The sequence below is a fragment of the Felis catus genome, chromosome C1, assembly GCF_018350175.1.
Source record: "Felis catus isolate Fca126 chromosome C1, F.catus_Fca126_mat1.0, whole genome shotgun sequence".
Lineage (NCBI taxonomy): Eukaryota > Metazoa > Chordata > Mammalia > Carnivora > Felidae > Felis > Felis catus.
Window position 1 is genome coordinate 219,311,347 of NC_058375.1, and position 26,165 is coordinate 219,337,511.

The following is a 26,165-nucleotide window of genomic DNA, read 5'->3' on the forward strand; positions in this document are numbered from 1 at the left end:
CCTGGAGTAAACCCTGCTTGGTTATGTGGAAGGGGTTCTTCACCTACATAGCGGGACTTGGCTTGCTGATGTCTTATTCAGAGGCACGGGTGGCATGACCTGGCCTTTGGTTCTGATGCCGTTTGGACGGGGGCCCGAGTTGTGTCGCATTGGCATTTTATGGAGGAGGCCGCGCATGGGGCAGGGGGAGGGGGGGAAGGGGGCACATGGAATCCCTCTCTACCTGCGCCACGATTCTGCCGTGCACCTAAAACTGCTCTAAAAAGTAACCTTCGGAAAAGTAAATAATAAAAATAAACAAAATGGGAAGTGTTTCCTCGTCTTTAAATTCTGGAACAGCTCGAGTAATACAGATGGGAATGACCTGGTCACAGAAGGTTCTATTTAATGCTCTTGTAAAAGAATCTGGCCCCGGGTTCTTTGTAGGGCAGATACGGATCTTGGGTAGCCTGGTCGCCTTATCTTACAGATGTTGATGCATTCAGATTTCCCGCCTTTTCTTGAGTGAGGTTGGTAAGCAGAGTGACAGATCGGAGGGTGTGGTGGTTATGAACGAATGGGGCTGTCTGGTGCGCGGTCCTGTGGCCTTGGCCGGGCGGGAGCTCGGGCTGGCTGGGGACCCACAGATGTGGCCTCTGCCTTACCTTTGACCTCTGAGGCTTTCCTCCCCCAGTTCCTATTTGCCTGCTCATTTTGCGGTGGGACGATTGTCGTGTTATTTGCTGCTGTACTTGCGGAGACAGAAGCCCCAATGACTCTTCATCTGGGTGGAAAGACCTTTTCAAGTAGTATTTGCCCAGAAGTGGCTCCTGGAGGTGGGGGGTGCATTTTCTGAGCCGTATATGCCTCAACATGTTCCTTCTGCTCCCCGATGTGGTCCATGGACCCCTTTCCGCAGGAACACGGGACATCCTGGGATTGGCTGTCAACGGGTGGCCCTCGTTGGGTGCTTTTTTGTTTCTTTTTCTGTCTGGAAGCCTGTAGGAGGCTTTCTGTACTCAGAATCCAGAACTTTCCTCGTGATGTGGCATGCTTACCCGTGTTGTCAGCTCTTCTTTCCAGAACTCTGTGTCCCTTTAATCTGGGACCGTCAATCTTCCTTGAGCCTGGGGACGTCTTCCCCCATATCTCTTTTGTGGCCGCCTCTCCTCCCTCCTTCCACATTCCTTGTCTTTTGCTCAGATGCTGGAGACCTCCATGAGTCAGTCTCTGATTTATTGATCGTTTTTTATCAGGTCTGTTTTGCTAGTTTGCTTCCATTACTTGAGAAATACTCCACTTCCAGACGTTTTGCGATTTCCAAGAGCCCTTTTCTTACTTCCTGGTTGCTCCTTCTCTCTGAAAGCAGAGCAGCCTTACTTTCTCCATGCAGACTCCCCGTGGCTTCTCTCCAAATGGTAAATTCCACCGTCCGGAAAGTTTGATCCTCGTGCTCTGGGCCACTTGTGAGGCGCTTGGCTTGCTAATCTCCCCGCCGTGGTCCCCAGTTGCCCGATGTGAGGCATCACGTGGTTTCCACTCATATTTATGGCACGTCTGGTTGGTGTTAGTAAGTGGGTTCCATGCCCCCAGCCAACCCCAGGGAGCCATGTTCAAATGGTCAGGAGGCTGTGTCCAGGCTTGGCGAGGGCACGGCGGGCCCCAGCTGAACAACAGTGCTCGATGAGTGCCCAAGCAGGGGGACTGGCCCCTGTGGGATGGGCAAGACCCTCCAGGGAGGTGGCAGCCGTCAGCTCCACCGCTGGGTTCATTACTGTCCATCTGCACAGGGCACGTCCCCCCAGTCCTGGTGTTCTGGAGCCCAGGAGCTGGGGGTCTTTGTTTTTGGCAGAGTGACTGGGAGGGCAGAAACAACAAGTGGCAGCAAGTGCGGACTGGCCGGTGGTGGCTCCTTCGAGTGAGCTGGGCAATGTCGGGTCTGAGGGAGGCAGACTCCTCCCCTTTTCAGGCCGAAGGGGGCGACGAGGGCCTGGGTGAGGCTCAGGGCATCTGCTCCGCGCTCTGCAAGGTGGCCATGCTCCGGGGTTTCTGTGCGCAGTTCCTGCCTTCCTGAGACTCACATTCAACAACCCCCCCCATCTCCACTGGCAAAATCTCAGGGGCGTGTGTGTGTGTGTGTGTGCATGTGCTGTACTGATTAGAGATCACACATCTGTGCCCATTTCCCCTCCACCCTTACTCCCTACCCTGCCTTTTGTTGGCAGTGTCCCACAAAGTTCAAGGTACTTTGTCCCTTCCCTTTCTGGCTGCACAGTCTGCCTTGTACTTTCTTTAAAAAGTTGCCACTGTCTACTGTGTGTTCTAGTTGCTTACAAACAGGTTTCTTCTCCCTGTTAGATTTCTGTGTTTCATTTCTGGGCTTTTTAAATAACTACTAGCATTTCTGGCGCATGATGGAAGCTCCATACATGTTAAGAAGATGGATGATGGATGGATGATTGATGGATGGATGGATAGACGGATGGATGGATGGATGGTAGGTGGGTGAATAGACGGATGGATGGATGGGTGGGTGGGTGGATAGATGAGTGGGTGGGTAGAGGGAAGGAAGGGTGGGAGGGTAGATATGTGGATGGTAGATGGGTAGATGGATGGCTGGCTGGCTGGGTGGGTGGATAGATGAGCGGATGGATGGAAGGAAGGAAGGGTGGGGGGGTAGATATGTGAAAGGTGGGTGGATGGACGGACGGATGGATGGTGGGTACATGGGTGGATGGATGGAAGGCCTTTTAATAAAATCTTCCCCCTGAAGCCCCTGCCTCACCTTTTGGAGAATTTTTATTGGCGTTTCACTCCCTGGGTTAGGTCCTGGAATTAATAGTCAACTAAGACCCTTTACTGCATATTCGTGCCCAAGGGTCTGGTGTGGCAGAGAGGAGCAAAGTCACCCTCTCAGTGTAGCCGCTGCCCCGCCGCTCTGCCTGTCACCAACCCCCCCATCTCTGCAAGGCAGACAGATGTGGGGAGTGAACTACAGACAGGGCACACGCATATGGTTTCAGGTGGCTGTTACACGCGGGAGGCAGTCCTGGGCCCCACATGTTTTACGTTTGTTGCTGAGAACGCTGCCCATGTCAGCAGACATGGCCGGGGTCAGGGTGACATCAGGGGGGCCAGGCCCACAGGCTCTCGGTCAAGAAGACGAATGAACCTGCTCATTTCTGCCTGAGCCCTGGGCCCCGCGGGTACACGAAGCAGCCCTGAAATTCACCACTACTGGGGGACGGCCTCTGTCATTTTTGGCTTTTCATGGATGATACTGTATTTCCCCTTGGAGGGTTGGTGCGGCTCATATATCAAAAACTGTTGTAATTATTTCCTCCCTCTGAGGAAGGCTTCCATTTACCTTTCTCTAGCTGCCCCCCTTATTAATTATCTAATTACAACCACATTCTCCAAGAGAGAGCAGCCTTTGACTTTCTGCCCAGGACCACTTAGAAAGGCGTACATATTTGGAGTGCTCTGGGCTCGAAAGAAAAGAAGTGTGTGTGTGTGTGTGTGTGTGTGTGTGTGTCTCTGTGTGTGCATGTTTTCACACACATGAGTTTCTTTCAGGGAAAATGTGTCTTAAACTTCTTAGCCCTTTGTCTTGGCCCAGCGGGGCGTTCTAGAATTCTTAGGGATCTGGGGGAAGGGAGCTGGGGGTGCAGGGAGAGGGGGAAGCTTCCTGCTTGCAACTGCCCAGTAGTATGAGGGACACACACTCACACTCACATGCACACCCACAACACACTGTGGAAGTCGTCACCCATCACCGGATCAAAAATCCTTCTGTGTTTTTGTACCCTTACACATCACGGTCCCAGGACCTGGGGTGCCTGTCCTTGACTTCTTATCCTGGAGGGAAGTTTCTACAGTGACCCTCCTCTCAGGCTTCTCCTTGGTAAAGCCATTCCTGACTCCTCCCCACCCCCAACCCCTGCCGGCCTCATTGCAAACCTCATCCTTCTGTCTCAGCACTTGGGTCCGGCAGCCCCCCACCCCACCCCCGGCCACAGCGCATCGGGGGCAGGGGAAAGGCCGGCCTTAAGCATCGTTTTGCCCCCAGGACCAGGTGGCCCCAGCACATAGACGACTCTGATGAATGGACTTGCCTCCTTTGGTTATGAAGTTGATCTGGTTATTTCTTTGTTCCCCAGATGAGGAGGTGTGTGCTGTGCGCACCGGGCCCTGGGGTAGGCGGTAAAGATCACGGGGAGCCGGAGTACCCACCAGCCAGTCTAAAGAATCCCTAACAAAGTTCAGGGGCTCCTGGGAAGGATGACATAGGTTGGGATTGGTTGCAAGCTGCCAAGCGTTCTGTGGGACGGGGGTCCTGCGGGACGAGGCCATCAGCAGCCCTCGGCCCCAGAACAGCCGGCGACGGGCTGGAAGTGGCCCTAGCCGCGAGCTGCCCCCTGGAGCGAGGTGGGGGGCCCAGCCGTCCTCGCCCTTGGCACCTGCAGCACCTTTGCAACAGGCGGACAGGCCCTGAGCAGACGCCCGTGCCCAGCAGCAGGACCCCCGTCTTCCTGGGCTTCCCACTACCGTGACTGGTGACCGTGGCTCACAGCGGCCACGTCTGTCTACGGTCTGGAGATCACACCCCGCCCGAGCTTCTTTCTGGGAAGCACATCCTCTCGAGCGGGACTCGTGGGCGCGGTCTGGGGACCCCACCGCTGGGTTCCTTGCGCGCGCTCCCTCTCACTGCCTCTCCATCGGGTCTCTGTCCTAACCCCGCCACGTTCCAGGCGACGAGGCCCCCTGGGTGAGCCCACCTTCCTCACAGGAAGGCCGCGGCGGTTCTGGGAGAGCGTGGCCCCTCGTCCGTGGGCTGGGTTCCTGACCTGGCGCCTCGCCGGCCGGTCCCACGGTCAGGCAGGGGGGCTGGGAGGGGGCGCTCTGGGTGGCCCCTGGACACACTCTTTCAACAGGACGCTGTGCACGTCACACGCACGCTCCGGCAGACCCTTACACGTGCTTGCGGGCCCTCAGAGACGGGACGGTTGTGTGCCCTGATCACGGTGGGGGGCGCCGGGATCCACGCGTGATGAGAGGGCCTAGGACCGCACACACACATCAGACACACACACACACACACACACACACACACACACACACACAGGCACACCTGTGCGGTGAGGGCTCACGCTCCCTCTCCCTTGTCTTCCAGGCTGTCCTGCGGGGCCGAGGCCCAAGTGGAATTGGGGCACCTCCACATCTGTCACTTCTGACACCTGTGCAACCTCAAGGGGCCCAGCTCTGCTCCCGGCACAGCGTCCAGACACGGGGACAGCAGCGGCTTGGATAGAGGACCCCGGGCCGCACACCTCCTCCCCCGAGACGGTCCCTGCTGGTGACATGGTCATTATCGTCCTTGCCACTGTTTGGATTTTCCTTCTGGGTTTTTTTGTTTTTTTTTTTTTTTTTTGGTGGGGAGGGGGGATTTGTTCTTTCTGAAAATCTCTAGATTCAGGAACATATTTACGAGGATTTAAATTTTGGATTTGTATTTCCCTCTAAGTGCCTTTTTAATGTATATTTTTTTAATAAAACAGAAATGCATTCCTGTACAACTCTGTTTAAACTGGACCAAGGCTCTCAGACAAAGAACCTCGCATGCCCCCCCCGCCCCCCACCCCAGCCTCTGCATGATCGTTCCAAGCAAGCCTGGACTCCTTCTCACCCCTCGCCTCTCTCTCTCTCTCTTGTGATTTGCTCAGCTAACCATTTTTTAAAATATTTTCTGTTTCAGTGTATATGTTGCTTATTTGTTTTATTTATTGAGATGTTTTTAACAAGCTCGGTGACTGCAACGTGGCTGTGTACCCTGCCCCCTCCCAGGAATAATAAAGATGTCCCTGCAGCCCGGCCTTCCCTCTCCTCTTCTGTACTTCGCAGCAAGGAATGGGCCCGAGAAACGTGGACCAGGTCACAGAGTTGACCACTGCTTCGCTTTAGAAGGGACAAGAAAGGGTGTGAGGCAGTGTGCCACGGGTAGTCGTACAACTTTCTAGAAGCTGCCATCCCTGATGCGGTGCAGAGGGCTATGGACGCAGGCCTGGGAAAGCGGGTGAGGCTGGCCTGGGCCCCTCCGTGCGTCTGGCCTCCCCTGAAGCCCCCGGGGCTAGACAGCACCGCTGTCCAGACCTCCTCCTGCCTGTGACGTGGAGACTGTGCATCCTGCGTCCATCCCCGTTCCTAGGCCGAGGCCGGCCCCCCCTCACCCCCCGCCACCCCTGGCTCTGCAGAGCCTTCCCCACAGCCTCACCCCCACACCCATGCCCCTCCTTCACGTTTTCAGAAGGGGCCAGACTGCTCTGAATATGTTTAACCCTGGGCCCCGCGTGCAGCTGTCCGGCCCCCCAGAGCCTTGTGCACCCAGCAGGGGGAGGTTAAGGAAGGAGCACCTGTATCTACAGGGGAGCTCGGAGCCCTTGCCCAGAAACCCCAGAAGGGTCACAGTCTGCAGCTAAGAAAGCGAGTCCGGCTGGGGTCCGGTCCAGGTGGGCGAGGTAACAGGGGAGACACATCGCCGGGAGGGGCAGGGAGCCCCGCACCCCACGTGCTGGCCTTTTGAGCCTTTCGCCACGTCTGGGGGCACCAGGGCGGGTGTGGGTAGCCCCAGGTTAAGGGCTTCCAGCTGGGCAGCCGCACGTCACCAGGTCACCTCCCTGCACCACCAGTGGCATGTGTCGGGGGGACACTGATACGAGGTCTGCTGGACAGAGCTGTCTGAGGACACGGCGCCACCCGGAGGCCACCCAGCGCCCAGACAGGATTCTCGGGAGCAGGGCTGTGGCGGCCTGTGAATCTTCTTCCTCCCTTTCTGCCACTGCCCGGGGCCACTAGAAGGGCAGACCCTCAGAACACCAGCCAGACCTCAATGTCCATCACCTGGCTGGCTCCTTGCAGTGACCCTGAGGCAGCACCAGCTTCCGCCACGACTGGCACCAACTAGAGGGGTCCTGAGCACCTGTCTGGGGGCCTGGTCCCTGCAGCACGAGCCCCAGCACTGACCACAGACAAGAGTGGACACGTGCACGTGCACACACACACACACACACACACACACACAACTATATCCCTTGTAGAGGTTTCGGGAAGACAGAGCTGGGCAGCTGGGGCCCTGGCAGTGAGAGTCCAGAACTGCCCCTCGCTGTCCTGCCGGGTCCAGCAGAGGCCATTAGATACTCCAGCACCTTGTCTTGAAGGAATTCAAAAGGAAAACAATAGCAAATGCTATCACATCAAATGTGCAGATGGGGTGGCCACAAAGAGTTTCTTTCTTGACTTCCAAATTGCAAAATTTGTGCTGCCTCCGCTGCAGGGCAGAGGGCTTGGCCGGGCGTGACCACAGCGGGGTGCTGGGGCCGAGGGAAGACCAGAGAAGACACCTTGCCTGTCGTGGGAGAGTCGGGGACGGAGCTCGGGGTCTCAGCAGGGCGCCCCAGGAAAGGACCGAAGTCAGATCCTGGGACCTGGGACACCCTGCTGTGTCCCCGGGCCCCATAAGGCCCTGAATAAAGCATTTACGTTCCCAGGTCTCATTTATTTAAAAAAATTTTTTTAATGTTTTTATGTATTTTTGAGGCAGAGAGAGAGCACACGCAGGGGAGGGGCAAAGAGGGGGAGACATAGAATCTGAAGCAGACTCCAGGCTCCGCCAAGCTGTCGGCAGAGAGCCCGACGCGGGGCTTGAACTCACGAACTGTGAGATCATGACCTGAGCCGAAGTCGGACGCCCAACCGACCGAGCCACCCGGGGGGCCCCCCAGGTCTCATTTAAAAATGAGCAGAGAACTCCTCTTCCAACTGCTCTGGCCTCACGCAAGGAATAGAGCCCGTTGGATTAACTCCTCCCCTACTGACCAGAAACAATCATCAATACTGAGGAGCAGTGGGGCCACGGACTTCTTTCCAGCCAACATACTCACCTTTACACTTTGTGCGTTTAGCTTGGGGTCAGCACGTTGACTCCATTCGTGTTTTGTTCACTGACCGTGTGCTCTCGGTCCATCCGCTTGAATACTCCTTTTGTCGGCGTGCGGTCTGCCTTGGACTGTGGCCCAGGAGAATCAGAAACCCTGCCCGATCCCCTCCTTCCCAGCCTGAGGGTGGTGGGAGGGCCCGACTTGGGAGTCCTGACTCCGTGACCCACCCAAGCCGAGTAGAGCAACGGAGCCTCTGTTTCCTTGTCTGGGACGTAGAAATGTCTGGAGTGAAAGTCCTGGGTGTTGTCAGTGCCTACACTTCGTGGCAGAACGTCCGGGATGGGGCAGTGGGGAGACACGGCCCGGGATGGAGGGCTGAGGAAGGGGCACCGAGTTCGGGGCAGCAGTGGCAGTCATTGCCACGGATACCGAAAGCGGCCGTGGACAGGGAAGCGTCAAGATTCTTGCCACGCGTTGGGGAGACAGCTCCCTGCCACGAGCTTCCTGGAACTCTACTGGCCACCTGGATTATTTTGGCATGAGGTGGTTTCTTTATTAAGACGTGACTCTCACATCACAGGTAAGTCCCGGAGACAGCGGGCAGGTGCTAGGCCAGGGGCATGCGCAGGGGCCGTGACAGACATCTTGCGCCTCTGGGGGTGCACGTGAAAAACACAAGCCAGGCTGGGACCCAGGGAAGGCCTCAGGGAGCTGTCACCCCACAGAAGACTTTACCAAATGAGGAGACAAGCAAGTGATAAGTGATGTTCAGGAACAAAGAGGGGCGCCTGGGTGGCTCAGTCGGTTAAGCGTCTCTTGATCTCGGCTCAGGTCGTGATATCATGGTTCATGAGTTCAAACTCTGTGCCAAGCTCTGTGCTGACGTCTCAGAGCCTGCTTGGGCTCGCCTCTCTCTCTCTCTCTCTCCGCCCATCCATGCTTGCTCTCTTCTTTCCCATTCTTTCAAAATAAGGACATAAACGTTTTTTAAAAAGGAACAAAGAGACAAAGATTCCCATAACAGTAGAAATGGGAACTCACGATAGGAGACATAGGTGCATTTCTGCTCCCCACTCTTCCAGATGCCGGTGCCCCAGATATCTGCATCACGGGAGCCAACACACCTGCCTCCAGGGTGGGCTTGGGTGGGGCCACGTGTGAACGACACCCAACACGCTTCCTGGCACCCAGCGAGCATCCGGAAGGAGAGCTGTTGGTGGTGGTCACTTTCTCTCTCTCTGCCTCAGTTTCTCCTTCTATAAACCACAGAGGTGGACGGGGTGCCCTGTAAAAGCCATTCCGGTTTGTTACGGGTTGAATTATGTCCCCTACAATCATACGTTGGAGTCCTGGCCCCCAGGATTTCAGAAGGTGACTCTCTACTTGGAGCTGGGGTCTTTGCAGAGGTAATTAAGTAAAAGGTCATTAGGGTGAGCTCAATGCCATATGACAGGTGTCCTTGTAAGAAGAGGAAGTTAGGGAGAAGATGGCCATCAATAAACCAAGGACAGGGGCCTGGAACAGGTTCTCCCTCGTGGCCTGAGAACGAACGACCCCACACACACCTCGGTCTGGGACCTCCCCGCCCCAGAACAGAGAGACAGGGCGCGTCTCCACTGTTTAAGCCGCCCCGTGTGTTAGGGCAGCCCTAGACGAAGCTGGAAAGCTCCCTGCCCACGTGTTTGCTTTGTTGAGAATAAAATGGGAAAGTGAAGTGAGACCAGAAACGCCAGAAGCCAGGGGGGCTGGCCTTACTTCCCAGGCTTAAAAACGCAGGGTGGGCAGAACTCTCGGGTTCTACCAGTCACTGCCCGTGGCCGGCTTCCCCACAGGAGTGAAGGAGGGAAGGTTGCAGACGGGGACAGGATGGCACAATGACGTCGGTGATGAGAACGGATGATGGGGAGGCGGTTTCTCGGTCTCCCCGGTGGTGCCGACCCTGGGGACACAATTCCCCGGGGAAACAAGGGACGGTGGCACGTGCGGCCCCTCCTCTTGCCCCTCCCCCCTCCGCCTGTGGGAAGGAAGGGGCAGGCCCCTCCTGGGAGCCCTCTGCCTGCAGACCGCCACCCTCCACAGAGACCGGATGGAAGGAGTATGGGGTCTCGGCTAATTGCCGATTTACGGCCCAAAGGACAGGGCCTCTGTCTGGGTGTCCGCTCTACCTGGGATGCCGCGCCCAGCCGGGCGAGCCGCCACCTGACTGCTCCCCGCTCCTGTAGAAGCGAGCCGCCCAGCTCAGAGCAAACACAAGCCGGGCGAACGCCCAAACCCTCCACAAGCCGGGCTTCTACTTAACGATGCGCCACGGGGGGCAAAAGGCACAGTCCTACCCCCGCCCGCTAGGGCTCCTGCTTCTCAAGTCTCCTGGAAAGGTCACCGCGGCTCGGAGTTCCTTTCTGGGGGTGGCAGATGGCGTGAGCCATCTGAGCCTTGACCGCCGTGTGTTCAGAGCCGCGGTGGAGGACTGCTGGCCTTTCTGACCGGTTTCTTGGCCCCTTCGGGTCGATTAAATCTACTCATCTCGGGCTTCAGAATCAAGGTTTGTGGTTGCAGGGGCCGCAGAGACTCAGGGCTTCCCGAAGTACGGGGCTTAATGCAGGCTGACCGGTGGGAGGGAGCCGGCCAGCTTTAGCTGCGGGTCCAGTAGCATCAGACCCCACGTTGCCTTCAGGTATTTTTACACTCACGATGTTTCTAGTTGGAATGCGGCAGATTGGGTACCTCTCCAAAATCGAAAGGCACTCGGAGAGCAGCCTGCCGGAGTCCCGAGGCCCCACGTCAGAGGAGGAGGAAGGAGGCTGCGGTCCCCACCCACCTGCCTGTGTGGTGTCCTCTGTGACCCGTGAGCTCTTGGACGCTAATCCTCCCCCTTCCTTGTGCGCGAACTTTCCCCGCCGCAGCCCCAGGAACGCTCGGGGGTGGGGGAGGGGGGAAGCGCCAGCCACCCAAACTTCTCTTTGGACTGGATGTTGGGTGCAGCTTCCCACTTGGGGCTCAGTCCTGAGAGGTCTCAGACACCACTCGCAGAGAAGAGGCTCAGGGTGGTGAGCCAGATGGGCCTGGGCTGGGAAACCCTCTGAGGGCCTGGCTGGGCGGCCCCTCAGTGTGAGAACGAAAAGCGTCAGCAGGTGTTCCTGAAGACAGGGGTGGGTCCGCCCCACCGGCCGTTCCAAACCCACCTCCCGGCCCCTCCACCAGCCACGGCCTGGCCTCGGCGCTCAGGAGAGTCAACCCAGAGAGGTACTGACGTGGCCTTGAGGACAGCATCCGCCGCGGTGGACAGGGACCAGATCGCCGCTCCTCGCTGGGCTGCGGGCACTTGGACCTTGCACGACAGAGGCAAACTCTACGCCAGGCCACGCTCCTCACTTGCTTGGCGCGGGCAGGACTCCGCGTGCTTTGGCCAGGGGCTTGGGGCTGTTCCCTGGCATCGGCGTGCCTCCCACGTGGGCGGCGGGGAAGCCCTGCAAGGTGAACCAGGCCAGTGACGGGCACTGGGGCAACGGCAGGGAACCCCTCCAGATGTCCCGGGCTCCCCAGCGGGGAGGGCACCGCCGGCCAGGGCCAGGGCCAGGGGCGTGGCCCGTCTGGGTCCCAGAACATCTTAGCCCTCCCACTCTGGGCCGGATGCACACTCGGCGGGGTGGTCAGAGAGGCCACAGAGGAGGCAGGACCCTCGTCCCTGAAGGACCCAGCCGGCCTCACCCCCCTACGACCTTCCCTTCGGGCATCAGAAACGTTCTCCCGCCGCATCCCAAGCCGCCAGCCGCTTGGGCCTGGAAGAGACGTGGCTTGGTTTCCGTCCTGTTTTTACCAGCGGTTTCTTCCTGCCCTCTTGGTGCAACTGTCGTCTGTGGTTTGTGTCACATCGTGTTCCTGGAATGAGCCGGGGCAGGGTCCCGTCAGAAGCTGGGTTTGTGGTCTGGATTTCTTCTGCTGTAAATGGGACGAAACCCCCCTCGGGCCTTTCTCCCGGCGTTTCATGACAGGAAGGTCATCTGCATATTCGCGTTTTCTCATAGTGTCATCGTGGCTTGACTCCTAATAGGGTCGTCGCACGGTAGGGCCGTCCGCACAGGCTGCGCGCAGAAGGGGAGACCCGCCTGCTTGTCCGAGCGCACCACACAGCCTGCGGTGGCCTGGGGTCAAGGGACGGTGGATGACACATGCCGAGGGCTCCCTGTGGCTGGTTTTGGGGCTACACCAGGGCCGCCAGCCTCACGGCCCCCCTTCACGAGACTACCCACCCATGCAGCGTGGAGATCCAGGGGTGATGTTTTCTCTGGGCACACCCCAACTCCCAAACTGGTTTCTGTATTAAAAGAGTGAGCGTGCCATTAGCAGAAGCTTAGCTAAGCCAAGCGTCCTCGGTCCTCAAAGTGATGAAGACAGGAAAGGCCAGCAGAGACCCCTCCTCTTCCCATGCCTCTCAGCTGCCTCCACTGCCCTCCCCTCCTCCCCCCCCACCTTCCTGGCACCCCCATATTCAGGGAGACAGCCCACAAGCCTCCCCAAGGGTGGTTTCACTGCTGGGAGTGGGCAGGGCTGAGGCTCCAGGGCCACAAAGCCCGCAGCTCAGATGAATGTCTACACAAGCAAGCAACCTGGGGCTGTGCTCAAAAGAGGCCACCGAGGCAGTGGCAGCACAGGACAGACACGGAGGAGTGGCCACCGTGCCGCAGGGCAGGGTGCATGGCCGAAGAGGAGTGGGGGCTTTGTGACCCCTGGAGAACCCACCTGCCGCTGGGATGTGGAGGGCAGAGGGCAGGCGGCCTGACCCCAGGAGGGGTGGGTGGGGGCCGCAGGGAAGTCCGCGTGTGGCCAGTGGCGGGGGGACTGGGAGCCCCCGGCTGTGCTGTGTGGTGCACGAGAGCGGACAGGAGAGGCACGGGAGGAGGACAGACAGGTAAGGGGAGGGGAAGGCACAGAGCTCCGCCAAGAGGAGAGTGCACAGTTTTCTGTCGTCCATCATCTGGGCCTGAAGAGCTCGGAGGGCGCCGTAGAAAGACTGATGAGAGCGGTGGGCTTGAGCACGGGGGGCTGTGGGTGGCTGAGCTGGCCAGGGTGGAGACCTGGTGACTTGAGGATGGGGTCAGCGGGCCCATGGGGTTGGAAACAGCAGCTGGCCTGGAGGGGTCCCCGCTCGGGATTCTCTGGGAATTCTCCAGGCCCAGAGGGGAATGGCTTGCGGGGCGCATGCCTCTTCAGAGCCGTCCACCCTGGGGTCTTCCCGGGAGCCCTTCAGCAAGTGACTTTCCAGACAGGTGCCTTCTGATGCGTGGCCCCACCAGAGCCCATCACCTGGGGGCCCCAGGACACTTGAAAATAGCACAGGGTCAAGAAAGACACAGAGGTGGCTCAGTGAGCCTCAGGAATCCAGCTGGGGGCGACTCCCTTCCTCAGAGCAGGGCGTGGTCAGCCTGTGGTTCCACCTGCCGTGCAGGGGGAGCCGAGGGCCTGAGGGACCTCTGTCCCTCTGCATCACAGAGCTGCTGGACCAAACTTCTCCTGAAGGTTCCCGAACCCTCCCCAAAGTACACTGTCCTCGTCATTTACATCCATTTAAACTGGATTGCCTGTCCATTCGTGATGTAAAAAGCTCTAAGAGATAATGCGCTCAAAACTTCCACCGAAACAGGAATTAGATCATTGTTTGCTAACAATTGTCACGCGTGCAGAACTTTATGAGAGGAGAGGGAAACCTTTTCTGATATGTTGACATCATAACAACCCACGTTCAAACAGTAACCTTTACAATGACATTGAGGAAAACGGAAACCGCCAGGCGTAACATTCTAGGAATCCAGGTGACCACGAGGGCCACCTTCACAGCCACCGGGGCTGAAAAGGCCTCCCTGTCTTCCTGTTCCACTGCTGGAAGAAGAACAGAGAGACAGTTTTCTGACTTGACACAACTCAGCACAAGAAATAACCACAACAAATGACCCATTTTCCCTCTGTTTCCCCCTCTGCGAGGAAGGAATCAAAGAAGAAAAACACGTGCAGGGCTCTCGGGAAACGTACATGTGATGACACAGGAGCAAGTCAGACGTTGGCCGTCATTCCTGGGGCTGTGTTGATGTGCCCCTTTTTCAATCCCCAGAGATGGGAAGAAATGTCAGATGGGTGTCAAAAGCTAAGTGCAATCTCCGTGCTCCTGGATTCAAATGTCCCAGCTTAGGTCATTTGGCTCTGGGTCGTCCACTGACAGGTGGGCAGGTCTTCCGTTTCTGATGGACACACTCAAACATCTTCGGGGTCAAGGTCCTCGAAGGCTGTTCCCACACTTCTCTTGATCTGTGGACGGGCAACACTACCCTACAGCAGCCCTCTGTTGGGAGGGTGGGAACCGCATCCCAGACGAGGAGAGCGCGGCCGGGCCAGAACCTTGGCTGATGCATCCGTCTTAAAACCCACATCTTCCCATGCTCAGCTCGGACGAAAGCCTTCAAGCTTCCCACAGTGTGGGGCTAGACATTTACTCAGCCCGCAGCAGACTGCTTTTTCCCCCGATTATGGTTGTGGTTTGTTTGTTTTCTTTTGCAGACTCCCCACAAAACAGTATGCTGCTTCTTCAGGCTTACTTCTCTAACTTGTTACTTCTTTGGTTTGGTTCAGGTTTTGAAAACACATCATTTTGATGCCAAGATTAACAAAAGCTGCCTCTTTATGATGTTGGTATTGACCCAACAATTCACAGATTAGAAAAAAAGAAAGAGAAAGAAAGAAAGAAAGAGAAAGAAAAAGAAAGAAAGAAAGAAAGAAAGAAAGAAAGAAGAAAGAGAAAGAAAGAAAGAAAGAAAAGAAAGAAAGGAAAGAAGGAAGGAAGAAAGAAAGAAAGAAAGAAAGAAAAGAAAAGAAAGAGAAAAAGAAAGGAAGGAAGAGAGAAAGAAAGAGAACAAGAAAGAGAAAGAAAAAGGCAGAAAGAAAAAGAAAAAGAAAGAAAGAGAAAAAGAAAGAGAAAGAAAGAAAGAGAAAGAAAGAAAGAAGGAAGGAAGGAAGGAAGGAAGGAAGGAAGAAAGAAAGAAAGAAAGGAAGAAAAAAAGGGGAAGAAAGAAAGGAAAGAAGGAAGAAAGAGAAAGAAAGAAAGAAACAAAGAAAGAAAGAAAGAAAAGAAAGAAAGAAAAGAAAGAGAAAAAGGAAGGAAGGAAGGAAGGAAGAGAGAAAGAAATAAGGGAAGGAAGGAGGGAAGGAAGGAAGAAAGAGAGAGAGAAAGAAAGAAAGAAAGAGAAAGAAAGAAAGAGAAAGAAAGAAAGAAAGAAAGAAAAGAAAGAAAAGAAGGAAGAAAAAAAGGGAAAGAAAGAAAGGAAAGAAGGAAGAAAGAAAGAAAGAAAGAGAGAAAGAGAGAGAGACCGCAAAGCCAATCACTTTGGAAAAAGCTGCGCATGCTGTTTGTTGGATGGTCCTGCTGACCCTGAGGACCCAGCCCCTCCCACTGTCCACTCGGGGACTTGTCAGGATTCACAAGGAACAAAAGGAAAATCTCCCCGCCTTCAGTTTTATGTCTTCCGTGTCGATAGTATCTTCCTGCCCACGGCTCTTCCGAGTAAACAGCCTGGTCTCCGCACAGCCACCCCGTCCCCCTCCCCGGCCGGCCGGAGGGGGGTGGATGCCGGACCCAACGCAGCCAACCTCCGAGCTGCCGCAGCCGTGGCCCGGGTGGCCTCGTCGGCACGAGGAGCTGGGCCGAGCGAGCGGGGTCCCCTTGGGGGTCGGGGCGCGTGGAGCCTGATCTCACTGGCCGGGGCGGGGGGGGCGGGTAGAGCCAGAAGGATGTGTTTCCGCAGCCCCCGTGGGGGCTCGGGAGGGGTGGGGCGGCCGAGAGCCCTCAGCAGGCTGCAGAGAGGCTGACGCGGGCAAGCGGGCGTGCCCTGTGTGTGCCACGGCTGCACCCTGGGGACGGCCCTCAGCTGGTCACTGTCATAGTCTGGGTGACCCCCTTTCTGTGCGAGACGTGAAAGACATCATGAGTTTAAAAACCTCCAACATTTTTCAGTTGTTTTTCCGCCACGTCGGAAGCACAATTCAGGCATCTGTGCTTGGTGACGTCAGGGTCGGCGCTGGTGACGTCACAGCAATGTTTCTTTACTAGAAACATTCCTTCGTGGGGCACAGGGACGAGGGGTGGAGCTTGAGTTTGCTCTTCTGCCTGATTTGTCTGTCTCCGAAGTGCGGCTTAAGCTCCGCAAGGGCCCGGTCGTTGTCACCTTGCTCCCCGCCGGCCCTCCGGGCCCTGGCACGGCCCTTGGCATCTAGGATCCGCTCGTGAGGGGTGACTCCGTGGGCTCGCACACACGTGTGACCCGGCCGGGTGTGCCGGCGGGCGCTCCCGATGCAAGGGCGGGGGTCCACCTCTCCCGGGAGAGCTGACCGCGGGCGGCGGGCCGAGCGTGCATTTGCTCTGCCTGCACAACCAGTGCGTGCCCCTCTGTCACACTCACGCCAGGTTGTAGAGTTTTGCACCAACAAGATCAAATCGGCTGAATTCAAAGCGCACGCGCACAGGGGTACCCAGTGAGGCCTGAGGGAACACGGAGGCACAGGTCACGACCTTGCACTCTAACGTCCCCGTCGCGACCCAGGATCCACAGGTGTCGCCTTAGGAGTGCTTCCTCTGTGTTCTCCGTCTTGGTCCTGTGCCCGTCATTCAACGGGTGTCCACATTTCTCAGACCGTCCCCATCCAGCCGCCTTCCCTTTTTAAGGCGAACTCCTTTATTTACCGTAGTATTTCTGCATGAGGGTTCTCCAGAGAAACAGAACGGGACACGTCCGGAGACTAGTTACAGGAACTGGCTTACGTGATTGTGAAGGCTGAGAAGTCCCACGGTCCGCGTCTGCAACCTGGAGACCCGGGAAAGCTGGGGGTGTCACTCACTCCACGCAAATCGAGGCCAGAGACCCAGAAGCATCAGCGTCTGAGAGCGGGAGGGGACAGCTGTCCCGGCTCAAACAGAGGAAGTCACCGGTCCTCTGCCTTTTGGTTTTATTTGGGCCCTAAAGGGATGGGATGGTATCCGCCTGCATTGGTGAGGGCCATTTCCTCAGTCTGCTGATTCCAGAGCCGATCTCCTCGGGATACACAACCAGACCCAACCAGAAATCCTGCTTTTGGCAGGTCACCGTGCATCCTTTCACCCAGTCAAGTTGACACATAAAATCAACTCTCACAATCTCTCCACAGGTTGAGAATTGAAGATGTCTTTGTAACCGTACTAGTGGTTTTTAAAATACTTTTTAAAGGTTTATTTATTTTGAGAGAGAGAGAGAACATGAGCAGGGGGGAGGGACAGAGGGAGAGAGAATCCCAAGCAGGCTCCACGCTCAGCGAGGGGCCCGACACGGGGCTCGATCCCACGACTGTGAGATCATGACCTGAGCTGAAATCAAGGGTCAGACGCTTAACGGACCGAGCCACGCAAGGCGCCCCAGGAGCTGTGCTAGCGTTTTTTATTCCTGTGTCGGTGCTCTGGTTACAAACTGGAAAAGGTTCCTGAATCCGGGCCACGTGCCCCTGGGGCCCGTGCGCTGTGACACTTTGCCGCCCCCAGCCGTCCGCCCTGCTGCGTCCCGCCAGCCTGACTATATCCCGGAGTGATGGCTCAGTGCTCTGGGCTGTGCCTTCTCTCATCTGTTTCCTGCGGCGGCTCCCGTGGCCCCTGGCCCAGGTGCTCTCACTCGCTGTCCTCTGGCAGAGGAACTGAGGCCACCCACACAGCTTGTGACCAGCCCGAAGTTGCAGGACAGGCAGAAGAGAGATTCAGAGTTCTTGCTCTTGACCCGCAGGCTTTCCTGCCTCCGTTTTTGACACGCACACACCCTGCAGCTGTGAAAGACGCACCCACCATCTTCGGGCCTTCACAGGTTTGGAGAAGAAGTTACCTCGGGATAGCGAGCTGGTTTTTATCTGCCCTCAAACCGCTGCACGTGGACCCAGGGTGAAGATAAATTGCCTCGCGCAGGCATAATGCATCGGGTATTAAGATCCACACGGAGGGCCGTGGGTTCCTGTGCACACCCGCGGACTGCCCGTGCGGAGCTCCGCTGGGCCGTCCGCACGCGAGGTGCCCTTCACGGCGTCTCGCCACGTGTCTCCTCCCGCTCTGCACTGAGAACAATGGACGTGGGTGACCCCCAGCCCGTGGGCTCTTGGTGGCCCCGCCGGGTGGCCCTCAGCCCCGCAGCCACAGTGGCCGATCACGGCAGAGCCTGAAGCCCCTGGAGAGAAAACACCTGCTTGGGTGCCCTTCTGTTTTCTTACACACCCATTTCTGTGCCAGGATACGGATGCTTTCTCGTCCGCTTTCCCCCCCGTGCTCCGGGGGGTGAGAGCCGGTCCGTCCTCCGCCACTCGAGCCTTGAAGCGAGAGTCTGGTCAGCCAGCGGGGGCCTTGGGTGGTGGCGTCCAGCTGGAGGAGGTGATGCCCCGGGGAGCCCCGCATCTCCCTTGGCACGGGCTTCCGCTGTTTTCCCGGGAATCCAAACCCCAGAGCGCCCGGCCATCCCATCAGTCTCCTGCGGGGTGACCCCACGAGGAAGCACCGGCCAGATGGCCCTGCCGGCGTTTCCCAGGAACACACACCCAGAGCCTGCGCACGTGTGTGTGAGCACACGCATGCGTGCACGCACTCTCACACACACACACGCCCATTAATCAGAGCTCTGTCTCCATTATCGTGCTGACCTCGTGCCAGAGCTGTCTTGATCAAGGCAATTCCCATTGCATGAGGACCGTGGATGCTTTCCGAGGGCTGGGAGCGTTTCGTCAGTTGGGCTCTTTCCAGCGTGAGTCACTGTCCGCCTCTTCGCCTTAATTAGTGTTCTGGGACTTGCTGGTGTAACTCTGGTGAAGTCTAGAGAAATTAATCAAAGTATATCTTACACTTGAAACGCAGTCAGAACCACCATCCGGCCAGATCCCCCGGCACTGGCGCTGGGACCGCGCAAGCCTCCCCACCTCTCACATTGTTTTAAATTAGTTTGCAATTTCCCACATGCTCCAGACTTGCCTTCCTCCCTCGATCTGGCCCTTGCCTCTTCAGTGTTTTCTTCTGGAAGGTTTTCTCGCTGTTTCCCCAACCGTGGCAGTTTCTCAATCCACTGCATACCATCTGTCTCAACAAAGCGGTTCTCACGGAACCTGGGCCCGGGGGGACCCGGGCGCATGCCTCTCTTGGCACGGTCCCGTGCACCCGTGCCGCCCTGATACGTGGCGGTGCTGCATCCAAGACAGGGTTTCTGCCCGCCGCTGAGCTAGACCTGCCCCCTGTTGGCCCCGAGCCAACCCCAGCCTAGCAGGTGTGGAAACACAGGGTGCTCTGTACCGGTGTCTCTGGTGTGAAGGTCATCATGTCCAAAATACCGCCCCCCCCCCAATTTCACTCGAAAGACTGAAATACAAACGGGCAATGGTCAGACCATAAGCACAAATAGCAGCCTGGACCACACCCTGCCCAAAGCAGCCGGGGAGCCAGCCCGCAGAAAGTCAGAGCAGCATCTCTTGGTAACAGCCCAGAAAGCCACACATCGCCTGTAGCCATCGGCCTCCAACAACCAGGACGGGATTATGGATTCAGAACCGACTGCCTGCCTACCTGTCTCGGCTGCCAACTCAGAACCAAGCAAACTGCGAGTGGCCGTGGCCGACCCCCTTGGCGCGGGGAATGCTGGTTTTCCTCCTGTGGTGGCTTCGCGTCCCAATGAGCCCCATTTCTTCAGGACACAGGCGGCGCCAGGTGCCCCTCAGGACGGGCCACTCTGGCTGCTGCCCCACAATGCTCCTCGGTAGCCCCCAGACCCCGTCTGGAAGCCGTCCTGTGTCTCAGGCTGGGAGGGCCCTGCCTTGGGCGGGCCGCTCTACCCTAGTCCGCAACGTTCTCGGAAGGCAATCTGTGGCTTTATGGGAAACCGGACTTGGTGGCATGGGACCAGAGAGTGGGGACATCTGACCCCTGGGTCCCAGCCTCCAGCCCCGGCCGGCCCCTCCCATACGCGTGCCCAACGCACCCTGCTTTCACCTGGCTGTGCTCCGTCGGTCCCCCCTCGGGCACTTTCTTGCCTGGCCACTCCCTGCACCTTCCAAGACTAGCGGTGCTTTGCCGCCTCCACCCAGGAAGCCTGCCGGAGCTTGGTGGGTCTCCACGAGGCCCTGTCCACTCCTGCCTCTGGGCACAGAGCCCCTCCTGAAGCCCTCCCCGGCAAGGGTCGCCCATCCCGGGAGCCCGTGTCTTCAGGGCCAGCTGGCATCTGTGCTGGGGGCGGGTGGAGCCACGCGGGACCTCCTGGGGGTGGAGCCACAGAGGACCTGCTGGGGGTGGAGCCACAGAGGGCTTGCTGGGGGTGGAACCACAGAGGACCTGCTAGGGGTGGGGGGTGGAGCCACGTAGGACCTACTGGGGGTGGAGCCACAGAGGACTTGCTGGGGGTGGAGCCACGCGGGACCTGCTGGGGGTGGAGCCACAGAGGACCTGCTAGGGGTGGGGGGTGGAGCCACGCAGGACCTGCTGGGGGTGGAGCCACAGAGGACCTGCTGGGGTGGGGGTGGAGCCACGCGGGACCCCCTTGGGGGTGGAGCCACAGAGGACTTGCTGGGGGTGGAGCCACGCGGGACCTTCTGGGGGTGGAGTCACAGAGGACTTGCTGGGGGTGGAGCCATAGAGGACCTGCTAGGGGTGGGGGGTGGAGCCACGCGGGACCTGCTGGGGGTGGAGACACAGAGGACTTGCTGGGGGTGGAGCCACGCGGGACCTGCTGGGGGTGGAGCCATAGAGGACCTGCTAGGGGTGGGGGGTGGAGCCACGCAGGACCTGCTGGGGGTGGAGCCACAGAGGGCCTGCTAGGGGTGGGGGGTGGAGCCACGCAGGACCTGCTGGGGGTGGAGCCACAGAGGACCTGCTAGGGGTGGGGGGTGGAGCCACGCAGGACCTGCTGGGTGTGGAGCCACAGAGGACTTGCTGGGGGTGGAGCCACGCAGGACCTGCTAGGGGTGGAGTCACAGAGGACCTGCTAGGGGTGGGGGGTGGAGCCACGCGGGACCTCCTGGGGGTGGAGCCACAGAAGACCTGCTGGGGGTGGAGCCACAGACGACTTGCTGTGGGGGTGGAGCCACGCGGGACCTCCTGGGGGTGGAGCCACAGAGGACCTGCTGGAGGTGGAGCCACAGAGCACTTGCTGGGGGTGGAGCCACACAGGACTTGCTGGGGGTGGAGCCACAGAGGGCTTGCTGGGGGTGGAGCCACGGGGGACCTGCTAGGGGTGGGGGGTGGAGCCACGCGGGACATGCTGGGGGTGGGGCCACAGAGGACCTGCTAGGGGTGGGGGGTGGAGCAACGCAGGACCTACTGGGGGTGGAGCCACAGAGGACTTGCTGGGGGTGGAGCCACACGGGACCTGCTGGCGGTGGAGCCACAGAGGACTTGCTGGGGGGTGGAGCCATGTGGGACCTGCTGGGGGTGGAGCCACAGAGGACCTGCTAGGGGTGGGGGGGGTGGAGCCACGCAGGACATGCTGGGGGTGGAGCCACAGAGGACTTGCTGGGGGTGGAGCCACGCGGGACCTGCTGGGGGTGGAGCCACAGAGGACTTGCTGGGGGTGGAGCCACACGGGACCTGCTAGGGGTGGAGTCACAGAGGACCTGCTAGGGGTGGGTGGTGGAGCCACGTGGGACCTCCTGGGGGTGGAGCCACAGAGGACCTACTGGGGGTGGAGCCACAGAGGACATGCTGGGGGTGGAGCCACAGAGGACTTGCTGGGGGTGGAGCCACGCGGGACCTGCTGGGGGTGGAGCCACAGAGGACTTGCTGGGGGTGGAGCCACGCGGGACCTCCTACGGGGTGGAGACACGTGGGAACAGCTCGGGTGGAGCCACCTAAGGCTTGCTGGGGCGTGGAGCCACATAAGACCCACTGTGGGGGACATGGAACCATGAGGCACCTGCTGGGGGTGGGGGGTGGAACAACGTGGGACCTGCCGACCCAGCCAGGGAAGATGCCGCGGCTTTACCCAGGGAGATGCTTGATATAATCTGCTTTGCAAATTACTCTGGCAGGTGTGGTGGATGGAGGAGTTGGACGCAGGCAGTATATTGGAGGAAAAGACATTCTTGCAATGACCCGGGTGAGCTGCAGGGGCTAGAATGGGGCAGAGGAAGGTTGAGGATCCGAGGTCATCAAGGTCGTGCCTCTTAAAGGTGCTCCCTTTAGAAAGATTGACTCCATGCGACCTTTGGCCCTCTACCCCAAATGTCCCTAAACCGTCTGCATGATTTGGTGTTTAAAAGGACCAAGTTTGCTAGATGTGTTGAAAGGGTTTCGGCAGCCGGTGACATACATGTGTGTCCACACGAGTGGTAAGGGTGGGCACAGAGGATCGAACAAAGCAAGACACTCTTAAGAGTGACGGTACTAACGATCACACCAGGATGGGACATAGACCAAAGTCACAGTCCCTACCTATCTGATGCTCCCAGTAAGAGCTGAACTGCTGCTTGTGCAGTTTAATTATGAGGATGGTTACAACAAACGAACAAACGACTTTCCTTTAAAGGGAGGCTGACGCCTTGACATTGGCTGCAGAGGGTGCAGAACAGCTGGTGGTGCTGGTGTCTGCCTGTTGGCAATGCTGTGACAGGGCCACACGGATGGGGAAGGGTGCAGAAAAGGTCAGGGGGCCTCCCCTGCCTGTCACCTGCTGAGGTCCCTTCTGATGGACTTATATGGACTGGGAAACCCCGGTCCCGAGAGCTTGTAGCTGCTCTAGCTTAGTCAGGGAGCTCTTTATCCCCACTTCTGCCCAGCACAGCCGGGCTCTGGGGATGGCTTCCTGGAGGTGGCAGGATTTAGAGCTCCTTGGACACAGGAGGCAAAGCTCTGCTCAGTGCATCAGCATGGACTGGGAAGCCCTCTCAGCTATGAGGAAGGAGGTCCCTCCAACAAAGGAGCCAGAGCAGAAGATAACAACCGTGGTAGACAGACGCCACGGGCGCCTGGACCACACAGGGTCTTTCCGGAAAGAGTCACGGGTCCCCCTGCAGAGCAGGGCGAGTGCAGGAACTTGGTGCTACTCACAGTAATGTGGTTCTGTTGGGGCCCAAGGGCACTCACTCCTGGCCTCGTTTGGGTGACATTTTTATGGTGTTTCCCTCCAAATGTGATCAATTAGAAGATGTTGTGTTAGCAGAACTTCTATTGTCTTTACTCATTAACAAGAAACCACTCTTCTCAGCTTGCTTATCCCAAAGCTTTGGGTCCTTTCCTGCTTGGAAATGAAGCACATTTTACCAGCCGGCCTTTGCTGTCTCTGTGTCCCCACATAAAAATGTTGTACCTTAAACTCATTCAGTTTCTCTTATCACGTGAGATGCGCAAAGAATTTTCAGAAGCAAATTACCTACCATAGAAATGATGTGTTCCTTGAGAGGCTAAGATCAATCAGGAACCCATCAGATGCAAGGGTCTGTGGGCTTCTGATCTGTGTTTTCTAGAGCAGCGGCCCTCGGCCAGGGGCCATGTCTCCCCAGACACATCTGGTGATACCTGGGGACACTTTTGGTGATCACGTCTGGGGATGGGTGTTAGCAGGAACGTGGCCACACCCCCATAACACAGAGGACAGCTCCCACCACAAATAATGATCCAGTTCCAAATGTCAGGAGTGCCGAGGCTGAGAGATGCTTTGGATGAGTTCCAAATGTGCCTCTAACTTATTTTGTTTGGATGTGCTCTTGGCTTCAACTCTTTTCATATTTAAAAAATTTTTTTTAACGTTTATTTATTTTTGAGACAGAGAGAGACAGAGCATGAGCAGGGGAGGGGCAGAGAGAGGGAGAGACACGGAATCCGAAGCAGGCTCCAGGCTCTGAGCTGTCAGCATAGAGCCCGACACGGGGCTCGACCTCACAAACCGCGAGATCGTGACCTGAGTGGAAGTCGGACGCTTAACCGACGGAGCCCCCCAGGCGCCCCTATACGATTTTTGTTTTAAACAAAAGTAGATTTTTTTTTCTTACGAACCGCGAGATCATGGCCTGAGCCGAAGTCGGATGCCCGACCCACTGAGCCACAGGGGCCCCGACTCTTTTCATATTTAAATGCATTTATTTCTGCTGTTCATGTGACCTGCCAATGCCACCTAGTTCCACTTTTATTATTTTTCCTTCCTATTTCCTCAGGCCTTCTTGACATCGGACATCGGGGACCCAATTGCTCAACTTCCCATTTTGGTAAAGGAGGCATTTCAAATCCTGAAAATGCTCCCTGGTGCTGCCGTAGCCACGGTCCCTCTACCTCTCTGCAATTTCTTCCCCGTTTCCTGACTCCAGGCGTGTTTTGCCGTGGTCGCCATTTCCTCCTCCATCCACTTGTTGCCAGGGGACGTGTCTTCTGTCACCAAGCGGCCGGGCGCCGAGTTCAAATTTTTGTCACTAACGCACATTTTGCTGCTTTGTGACCAGAGAAAGTGACGAGGGCTGTGGCCCTTCTGCCTGCCGGTGTCGGTGTGTCCTCGCATGTGGCCATCCCGGGTCCTCTGCTCCTGTCCTATTTCGTTTCCCTCAAATGTCACTCATTCCATTCTGGCGGTTGTTTTAGTTTACAATTCATGAGACTGTAGGTCAGTGGGCAGAGACGAAACTTTTCAGACCCTCACCCCTCTCCCCGTGCCAAGGCTCCCACTGTGACTGAGTCCTTCCCGGGACATGTCACACGCCCGGTCCAACCGGCCTAGACCTAGGCCATCCCTCCTGTCAGCCGAGGTCGGGGCCCCGATTGGAGCAAAGCACTGGGACTCTTAGACGTGCACGGGGACAGCCAAGTGGACGCCCTAGAAAACGTGGTGGCTGGGTTCCCCTGAAGCCCTGGGCCTGCACAAGTGGCCCCGCCCTCCTCTTGGACAACCAAAGCTGTCTCCCTGCCTGAGGGGGACGCACAGACTTCTCCTTGGGGGACAACGTGCGTCCCAGAACCCACCTCCTCCCTCCTGCCACCAGTGCAATAAACGCGGCCAAGTCACAGCGTCGCCCGGCGGGGGTCTGAACCTCGCCCACACGTTCCCACAGGAGCGGCAGGGCCCTGCGGGCCCAGATGGGGGTGGGGAGGAGAGGTCTGCGAAGGGGGCGTGAGTTCACTCAGGAGTGACCACGGATGTGCCCTCCGGAAGCTTGGAGAAATCTTGGTCCACACGAGAGGGGGAAGGTGAGGAGGTTGTGGTGGACAGAGAAGGGGCATCGAGAGTCTGGAAGAAGCAAGAAGGCCACGACCACGCGGCATTTACCACAGCCACGTGCACGGGCCGGGGAGGGCCCAGCATCCCGGAGGCTCAGTGGTGGCTGTCCCCTGTGGGCCAGGGGTGGTGGGAGGAGACACCATTACGGGCGGGGGCCTGCCCACAGCGGTGGGGACAGCAGAGTCCTGGAGCGTTAGAAGCTAGGTGGGCACAGGTATGTGGGGACCGGCCTATCCCACTGGGAGCTTTAGTGGTTAAGAGAACACGGCGCCTCGGGGGCAAAGCAGGAGGGCTCCCCACGCAAGCCACCATCCCTCGCCCCGCGTCCGTGAGGCAGGGAGCACGTTGCACCAGCGTGGAAACAGCTCCAGATGGAGAATCAGGGAACTCAAAAGCGAGAGGAGGCAGATCCCACGTAATCTGGCCCCACCGCTCCCGACTGGGCTGCGCTGGGGCCCGCAGCCTCGGCGCTCTCATCGGAGTACTGGGGCCATAAAAACCACCGCCCGCCTTCCCTAGACAGCTGTTGCCACAAGCACATTCCGTTCTCGACGGTGCTGTGTGATGTGACTTCCCAGGACGGGGACAGATCCCACCAGCATCCCGCCTGCAGATGTCACGGGCTTGGGCAGCTCACAGAGCTTGTCTCTCAGGGACCAAAGGCCCCTTGCGTATTTTTTATGTTAATGTGAGGGCTACAGGTTGGCAGGGATTGACCCCCCCCCCTCCACCCCACCCCTGTGTGCACCCCACGCCTGGGTGCAGGTTGCAAACTCCCGAGCTCCCTTCCGGGGACAAGTGCAGGGAATCCCCGCTCCCGACTTGCTCTCTGGTGCCACCACCAGGCGGGCCCTTCCCAGCCCTCCCTCCCTGATCCTGCCATTCACTGCTTCCTTGGCCCTGGGTTAGGGTTCTGACCTCAGCCCCGCAAAACCCTGGAGAAAGCCTCACCAGCCCCCCTTAAACCAGCAGTTTATTGTTACTGGTTACTGATGATGACTATGGCCCAAGGATCTTACTGTCCAGCCCT

At 57.8% G+C, this 26,165-nt stretch overlaps 1 protein-coding gene across 2 annotated transcripts in view; it reads left to right on the forward strand.

Annotated features, from left to right (window-relative positions):
• The window catches only part of TWIST2 (twist family bHLH transcription factor 2), a 77,051-nt gene that overhangs the window by 43,551 nt on the left and 7,335 nt on the right, over positions 1–26,165 (forward strand). The window contains exon 2 of one of the 2 annotated variants that reach the window (XM_023259935.2): positions 5,153–5,845. The exons of the other annotated variant lie outside the window; for it this stretch is intronic. The gene's annotated coding sequence lies outside the window, so the exon portion shown is untranslated. Of the gene's footprint in view, positions 1–5,152; positions 5,846–26,165 lie in introns of those variants that run through there. 2 annotated transcript variants of the gene reach the window in all.